Source organism: Belonocnema kinseyi, chromosome 7 (genome assembly GCF_010883055.1).
Source record: "Belonocnema kinseyi isolate 2016_QV_RU_SX_M_011 chromosome 7, B_treatae_v1, whole genome shotgun sequence".
NCBI lineage: Eukaryota > Metazoa > Arthropoda > Insecta > Hymenoptera > Cynipidae > Belonocnema > Belonocnema kinseyi.
Genome location: NC_046663.1, coordinates 28,611,104 through 28,618,597, shown reverse-complemented (window position 1 = coordinate 28,618,597; position 7,494 = coordinate 28,611,104).

Sequence of the window (7,494 nt, the reverse complement as noted above, 5' to 3'; positions counted from 1 at the left end):
GGTTCTGAATTGAATCCTGCAAACTTTGTTTGAAAAATGTTATTATGTAGGTTGAAAGAGAATTTAGGCAGGGAATTTTGTTTACAAAGTGCACCTGTTTTTTAATTTATTATTTAACACATTTTTTTACAATTATTGTTCTTTTAAGTACAAACAATAATTAAAAAGAATTTTTTTGTGCAAATATTTAATGATTGTATTTTTAATAAATAAGTAATATTTATTAAAAATTAATGTTTTCATGTTTAAAGTCGGGAATTCCGTAACAGGGGATTTTTTACTTTCGACGTTTTCTGTCAGGAATTTTTAAATTCGGGTGTCGAGATTTCATTTTTTGAGATTTTTCAGTCATTCCTATCCACATTTTTTGAAGTGTTCCCATATTTGTATACCTTTTTTTAAAATGATATCAATTTTCAAAATAAAAAGTCAACATTTAATTTCGAAATCATGAAAACTATCAGTTTTCTTTTAAATTATTTTAAATCTCTCTGAATCATTTTTGAAATTTTTCTGATATTTTAAATATCTTTCAAACTGTTTCCCTTTTTTCCATAAATGTTTATAAAATCATGCACAAAAAATGTCTCAAGAGCTTGCTCATTTTTTCTAATTTTCTAAATCCTTTAAATGTTCTAAATTTAAGAATTAATTTTTTCAACTTTAAAATTTTTTTAAAAGTTTATTTGTATTTGGATATATAAGCTATTCGTGGATAGATTTGAATTAAATTAACTGGAATTGAATCGGATTGGATGCAATTGAATTAAATTAAAATTGTAACGTTCAATGTCACAATTTGATATTATGACTATTCCTGTCTTTATATTTCAAAAACTTTAGTTTAAAATTCTTCGGTTTTAAATATTTGATATGATTTTAAATAAACAGTCAAATTTGGACAAATATTATAAACTCAAATATAATATAAATTTAGCTTCATTATCATAGTTCAATTAAAATTGTTATATTAGTTTTTTTCTTATAAAGTACACCTGAAGTTCGAATATTGAAGGATCATGTTGACAAGGTAGAATTCAGATTCTTCAAAAAAAATTCTGGATTTCTTATTCACATAGATATAAATACATGTTGCAATATAGTGATCTAAAAATGCACTAGAATTTATTTTTTTATTTTTATGGATATCGCCTGTAAATTTGTTCGAATAGACACAAAAATAAATCTGATTATCGGATGTTTACTAAATTATTTTAAACAATCTTTTATTATATTTAGCAATTTTCTCTTAGAATATAGTTAGAAAGTTACAGTTCTTTCGCATTTTTTAAACTTTTCTATAACTTTAAGTTATATCGAGACAATGATTAATTAAATTGAATTTTAATATCTATTTCAATTAATTATTATTATTATTAGTAACATTCTCTTTGAATAATACTAAAAGAATAATCTTTTTCTGAAATATTTAAGTTTTTTTCCACTTTTCGCTTAGAGCGAGGGAAAAATAAATGTCATTTAATAAAAATAATTCTTTGAATAAATAATTATTTTTACTAAAAAAATATATGTATTATTTTCGGCAGTAAATAATGATTTTTTTCTCGTAAATATGTTTCAAAAATAGAAGAACTTCAGAGTTGCTTTATTAGCAAATAAGGAAATAACGAAACAATTTTATTTGAACTATGATAATACTTAAATAAATATTGTTCAATTTAAAAAAATAGTTCTTATATCTTTGCATGTTTTCAACAGTCTGAAATTTTTTATATTGATGCAAAATTAACGTTATGTAAGTAAATGAAATGACTTTTACTTTCTTCATGGATTTAATTGTTAAATTTATATTCTCCCATTTAAAATGTAAAATCGTAAAATACATTATTTGAAATATAATTGTAACGCATTCTACGAAAAAGGTGACGATTTGAGAAAACATAAATTTTCCACAAAATAGTTTAATATTTTTTTTGAAATACTTTTAAACATAAAAAAATTAAATAGTTCATGTTCTTTCAGTAAAAAAAAATAGTTTTCAATAAACAAAATTTCAAAAAATTATTTAAATTTTCAACCGAAGAATCTAATTTTTCCCTATAAAGCTTAATGTTCAGTTAACGAGATTACTTTTCACTAAAAACGACGAATTAGTAAAAAATATATAGAAATTTTTATCAAAACAGTTAAATTTTTACCCGTAAAATAAATGATCAACTAAACTGATAAATATTTAACAAAAAAGATCAAATTTCAATCAAGAAGATAAAGTTTCTACTGAAAAAGATCAATTATGACAAAATACATGAATTTCAAACAAAAAACAAAACATAGGTGCTTAGACAATTTATTATGGTTTATTACTATTTTCTTATAGAGCCATGCTAGACAGTTGCGGCTTTTTCTAAAAATTTTAGTTTTTATTCTATTTTTTAGTTCGAAACTAATGATAAATGTTTAAAAAAATTAAATTCTGTATTAAAACAGGCAATTTTAAAAAAAATTATAGTATAAACAAATTCTGAGTTAGAAGTACAAATATTTTCAAAAGACTTAATATTTTAAATTGGAACAGGGAATTTTTTATAAAGCATTATAATGTAAATAAATTCTAAGTTGTAACTGGAAATTTCAAAAAAAAAAATTAAAGCCCTGGATAGGCAAATGAATTATTTCAAATTAATTATAATTCTGACTTTGGAACAGAGAACTTTCAAATTTAAGCCAATAAATAATATTATCATGATTATTATATTTCATTAACGAAAAACTGTGATTTTTTTATTAAATTGACTGTTATACATTATAGATATGTATAGTTCTATAAAGATTTGAAAATTTTCTATTTTGTTGTACTAATGCAATTGTTTATAAAAAACTAGAACTTGAGAGAAAAACATAAAATTATCTACTCTGTAAAATTCTGCCAAAATTTTCTCCAAACCGAAGAACTTTTTTAAAACAAAATTGGAATCTTTAATTGGTCCCTAATTTATCTCAAAGCTTCTTCCAAATTTTAATTTTAATTGACAATCCGATTTTTTAAGACATTTTTCAATGCTGTTCCCATTTTAAATAAAAAATTTTAATTCAGAAGTATATTTCTTTCAATTATTGTTGTTTTAAATTTTTTAAATTTCTTTGGTCAAAATATTTGCGTATTTTATTTAAAATAAATAGTATTTCTCAAAAAATTACTTTTTAATTGTTTAAATTTTGAAATGTTTTGGTTCTAGTATTTTACGATTCGGCAATTTTCAGTCAAAAATTTTTTTCTTTGGAAAACGTGTTTCCAATGCTTTTCGTAAATATTTCTAACTAAGTATGATAATTTTGATTAAAGAGTTGTTTTCTTACTGTATATTTTAAATATGACTTTAGAAAATACAAAAAATAATTTTATAATTCGAAGAAACATTTCTACACATTTTAATATATTTAAGGACTGACAAAAATGTATGATGAATTCTCAAGACAATTCTATGCTTCTTACATTTAAAAAATAAATTTTACGAATTTGCAATAAATTCAATAATTATAATTAACACCATGCGCAACTATAAGAAATGCGATTCCGAATATTTAAATTAGGAAAAATTGTATCTGGAAAAATATAGGTGCACCTGAAAATCCTAAAATTGTAAGGACTTTTTCAGAATTTGAGGAGACAACCTGTCGTGAGATTTCAAAATATGAAGGAAACCAACCCAATCCCCTTTCTTCGATTTAAAAAAAATTTATCTTGTCTTTTTTATTTGTATTATTATTAAATAAAAATGAAAACCACGTTTGTAAATAATGTTTTTTTTGTGATTTCATAGCAATATAAATAAAGAAGACTAAAAAATTTAAGAAAAAAAGAGAACGAAGGGGATTTGGTTGGTTGTCTTCTGATTTTCTTTCCTCTTTTTTGTCTTTTTGAAAGATTTGTTTCTTTTTCAGGAAAAAGATGTTTTTTCAAATTATAATGGGAGAATTCTAAGCTGGTTGTCCAAATTTCATCGTTTGATTCTTGGTTTTATTTTCAGGAACCCTTTACATTAGAATATTCTTAAATATTTAATCATTGATCGAATAATTAAATAAATAAATAATACTAAAATTTGAATTAATCAAATTTAAAATTTTTTCACAAAACATTTTTATTTGAATTCGAAAATAATTAAATTTTAACTTAAACTTTTCAATTAGTATGGATTGTGACTTTTTCATTATAAATGTAAAACTGATTGGTTAGTTAATAAGATAATTGTAAAATGAATAAATTCCTATTTCTTAATCCCTCAGCCAAGTGAAAATTGTTATTCTTTATGAAAATTCTATGTTGCAACTGCGAATTTTAATTAAAATAAAAATACGAATACAAAAGTATTCAAATTTGAAAAGTCCCTGTTTTAAATTCAGAACTATAATTCTTTCGAAAAATTCTCACGTACAATCCAGAATTTAAATTCTTCTCAAAAATTTCCAGTTTAAATGTTTTAGAAAATCCTCTGAAGTATTTAAACTTAGTTTACATTTTTTAAACTGTTTCACTCCTCTAAAATGCTGTGAAATATGATATATATTTTTTTTAATATTTTAAAATCCCGTGACAGGGCATCTACTCAAATTTTATAAAAAGGTCCTTACAATTCCAGGATTTTTTCAGGTATCTATATTATTCTAGGAAAAATCAATTACAATTATTAAAATGATTAAGAAATCATAAAATATATTTAAAAAGTCCTTACAGATAATAAAATGTGTATAAATGTTGCTTTGAATTAAATAACGATGTTTTAATTTTGTGAAGATAGCTTTATGATATCCGACATGTATTTCCTAATGGTACACATTTAAATTTGATTTGAATCTAATTATAAAATCGATAAATTTTATTAATAGTTTAAAAATTAAATATAGAAAAATCTTTATTGCATTATAAAATTTCATCATTTACGTAAATGAATCGTTAATTTTTTCTTTTTAAGAGCTTACAAGAACATTAGAACTTCAGGGTTACTTCGTCTCCAACGACTGCAATATCATAAAAATTTTATTTGAATTATGATGATACGGCGAAATTAGAGACGTGTTTTACGTGTTTAATATACAGAAAAATATTGCTGATAAAAAGAAGGATATTTTCTCAGGAATAAAAATTTGTCATATTTGCCATGACCAATAATAGAACAGCAGCTGAAAGAATTAACTATAGCATCTGAAATATTCCCATAAACATGAGCGCAAACTTAAAAAATAATTATTGTGGGTCTGCGTATTTTTAATGAGGGTAAATTATTGTTAGATTTATTTTAATTTAATATTTATTTAATATTTTTTTAGCGTGATATAAGTCGGAGGTGTGGTTTTTATCAGTCAGCCGATTGCTCGGAAAGGATTGGTGGATGTGTCGCTTCTTTTAACGAGAGAAGATAGTTCCACGCTTGAAGCCCGCCCATGGACGGCGGTCCCTGGGACGGATTCTCGGCCCCAGCTGGTTTCCGTTGGAACCGTCGTTTGAGAAGTTCCGTTTTATCGAGCTGGTAGACCTACCGGTCGTCATTGGCACGTAGGAAGCCGTTTCGCGCCGGATGGCAGAGGGCTACGCACCACAGATGTCCGGTCCGTAGGTTTGGCGTTTAGTTTCGAGGGCTGCATCAAATACAAGCCGGTTCTGGGTGGAATTGTTCTTTGAGGTCAACTGTGAACGAAAGCGTAGAAAAACAGCTCTTGCCAAAGGCAGAGGGTTCGCACTACGAGTGCGTTGTCTGATTTTGGTTGATGGGGCCGTTTACGTCGCGGTGACGTAAGGGCCGGTGACACAAAACAAACGTGTAAACAAGAACGAGAAATATTCCAATTTTTTCAGCATGGTGTTAAAATTGAAATAATGTGCACGCGCACAAACGATTCATAACCTAACATTCAAGGGCTTCTGCTAACAAGAGCAAAGTTTATTTTATCCACAACGGCACACAGAAATGTAGTTAACTCCAGTCGATTTGAAACTTTCTCAATGGCCAACTAAGATAGTTGAAGGATGCAAGTCGAAGCCCTCCTTATAAAAAATTATACTTAAGGCTATGCTTGCGCTGAAAAAGTACAGTTTTCCCAGGAGACGCAGCTTGCGAAGCAACACTCGACGCATGTATTAGTATATTACACAGAATCCTTAACGCATGGCTTCATTACTAAAACAAATTACGCAGCAAAGATTGCAGAAAGACAAGGAAGTGAAGGATCATTTGACCAAATTATTACATGCCGTAGGCAAATTAGAATACACGGATGTTGAAATAAATAACAAACTATTAACGATTATGATTCGCAATTCCTTACCTAGCAGTTTCGAGAATTTCCGTTGAGTCATAAAGACGCGTGATACTCTACCTGACGCAGACGAACTGGAGTTTAAAATTCTCAAGGAACACAACGCAAGGCAACAAGCCATCGGTGATGGCTTACTTACCATTACTTACCATTTTTACGCTTCTAATCTAAGCGACTTCCGTTTCCTTTTTATTTCACTTTTTTATACCTTCATTTGCCTTTTTGCATATGCATTCTTTCATTCTCTCTCATCCGCTCCTATAGCACCCTCCAACTCCTTCATTCATTTTTCTTCTAATCCATCCTCTCCTAGAATCTAAATCTCTTTTCTAAATACTTTGGTACACCTTCCTTTTTATTCATCTTATACCATTTATCGTTTTTTAATTCTTCAATCATCCCTTACCTTTATAATAATTATCTTTCCCTCTCCTTTTCTCCAATTCTTCATAGTTTACTACAGCGAAGATGTCCTATTTCCTGCTCTAATACCTAACTTATCCCTTTGCGCTTCTTTTCCCATCATATATCCTGGCGTCCTGCAGGCTGCCTAAGCGTCCACCTTATGTACCTTTCTTGTAAACTCTCAATATCTTTCCTTTCTTTCGATCCCCATATCTCTGCTCCATAACATGATACCGGCCATACCAGCGTATCAAACAACCACATTCTCCTTCTTCAATTTTTTTTAACCTTCTTTTCCCCCTTCCTCATTTCTGTTTCATTACCCCTGCTGCTTTTTTATTCTTTCTCTTATATGAGCTCTATGATTATTATCTTTGCTTCATATCCATATAATTTTTAACCTCCTTTCCTTTTCCTTTTTCCATTACTGGCATACCTACTCCTTTTTTCATAACTCTCGCCACACCTCTCGTCTCCATACACGATTACGAAAAATAATCCATGCCCATTCCTCTAGTTCCTTCCTACTATATTTACATACTTGATTTGGAATCTGATCTATACCAGGTGCCTCTCCACCTTTTATTATTCCTAAAACCTTAACTATTTTTTTCCTTGTTATGTTCTCTTCCTTATCTCTTTCTCTGTTATATTTTCCTTACTTTCTAACTTTTCTCTCTACGCCTTCTAGCAAATCCAAAAAATATTTCTCTTTGCAGTCTTCATGCTATCCACTTCTATTCCCCTCTTTAGTAACTTCATTTTTGTTTGTTCATTCTAATCCCCTTTTTATTTCTTTCATCATCTTTTCTA